Here is a 2,226-nt window from a genome sequence, read left to right as displayed (position 1 = left end):
GTTTCTCTGTTTTGGAATTCTTGCAACTAAAACTAAATAAATGATAAAAGCAACATGTTTAAACTGCATGTATGAAAACAACATTAACTTATTTATTGCCAGCTAAGTGAGCATATGTATTGTACAACGACAGAGTAATACTACATAAATAATTAACCTTTTCTTTTTACAATCTATTGGACACATTTCTCAATACTTATATAAGTATCTCCTAACCAATTTAATTAACTTGAAACGGTAGTTTCACATTTGTTCTACCTAAATGAAAAAAAAGTATTACAGTTCAGGGTAAAATTGTAAAATTGTATTATAATATATTATAAAGAAAAATACAACCCAGGTCTCTTCAATACAGAAAGTCATTTTTAAAAGCATTTTAGAAAAATGACCACAAATTCTCATATTAATAATATGCATATCATTAATAAGACATGTTAAGCTTTTCTTACTGTGCTTTATTTATGTATTTATTTGTAAGTTTGTTGCAATCATTTTTTCTTTTCTTTTTTACAATCAATTTGACAAATTTCTCAATATAATATATTGATTATATATTGACACAGATAATTTCTTCAAAACTCTTCAGACAGTTCTCCTAAACAATTTAATTAACCTGAGTAGTTAATTTCACATTTAAAATGCACTAAATCTACCAAAACCCTTCATACATGTCTCAAATCAAGCCATTCTTCCATAACACTAGCAAAGGATGTCACTCTCTAAATTCACTGCAGTTTCTGTTACATGGTCCATGTTTACATTACAGTACAAAACAACAGAACGGAAACAAGCCACAACACAAGGGAAAAAAGCCCCAACACAACGGAAATGGCCTTATGTTTGCACACAAACGGGGCCTATATACAGTATATATTCATGTGCTAATTATTAACATGCAAAGCTCTTTAATAAATGTGTTGCTTGGTTTTTTATTTGTTTATTTTTTATTTTTATAAATTTTTTATTACTCTCAATTAGAGTTGAATGAACCGAGGGAATTATAGGGTCTAATGTTATTTCGTTCGAAATTTTGATACCCGGTTTATTTTTATTAACCCTTCAAGTTTCTATGGGGCAATACATTATCATTCTATTGCACATGCACATCCATTCACAATGCCGTTTCTAAAACTAAAAAGATGCATAACATGCAAGCTTTATACTAGTGGTAATGGACTAATGAAACCCTAAAATGTAACTGTTTTTACTACCACTACCAAGGGGCATTACATGATCATTATCCGCCCATTCACAGTGCTGTTTCTATAGATGTGCGTCAAAGCTAAACATGCAAGCTTTATATGGTAATGGACTAACAAAATTTTAAACAGTTTTTACTGTACCAATATATTTTTTATGAACCCTTGAATTTCCCATATGGGCCAATGTCCTATGTTGGCCAATCAGCCCATTTCACAATGCTGTTTCTTAAAACTGCACTATGTAACTTTTCCGTCCAGTAGAGGTCACCTATTCAAAACAAAGGTGCAGTTTGATGACACCACGTTTGAGCACAGAATCTTGGGACATGTGGTCTTCACCTCACAGCCTATGGAAAAGAATCGGGATAGAATTCGGGCAGAAATCATGTTCATGGATGCGATTATTAATGTTACTGTAGTATGAAGCAGAGCAGGACCAGAAAGGAGTGTTGTGGAGCTGAGCAAGGCCGCTGGAGCGATTGTTAATAAGAAGAGCGGAACACGCCTCGCGAGCAGCGGGACTGTTATTATGGCATAGTCGCCGGCGGGACTATTATTATGCCACAGTCGCCGGCACCACTTCCGCTTTTCCGGTCATGAGTATGAGGTAAGGCAGCTCTGTTTATCATATTAGATACATCTGAGAGTGTTGAAAATTATGTTATGAAGTTACTACTATTCGCTTGGCGGCTGCTATGACACTTGTTGCACACTGCAGTAAGAGTAAAGCATTTTTGCTAAATAAAACCGGAAACCGAGGGTAATGCAGATTTGACGCAATTAACAGACTTCCTTACACGTCCCGGTTCCTTGCAATTTATAGCAATTTACAAATAGTTGGAAACATTTGGGATATTGTAAGTATTCAACTGAACAAAATATATAACACTGGCCTAGTGGTTTTTGGTTATTTTAGTGAAATTATTTTACATATTGCACCTTTAACCACATGTGTGTTAAAGTTAACAGGCAGGATTTATACTTGAATATTATTACTGTTGAGTTCATTTCACAACGCTGTTTC

Source organism: Gobio gobio (assembly GCF_949357685.1).
Source record: "Gobio gobio genome assembly, chromosome: 20".
Classification (NCBI taxonomy): Eukaryota; Metazoa; Chordata; class Actinopteri; order Cypriniformes; family Gobionidae; genus Gobio; species Gobio gobio.
The sequence above is the reverse complement of the archived record's forward strand: the minus strand, read 5'-3'. Positions refer to the sequence as shown.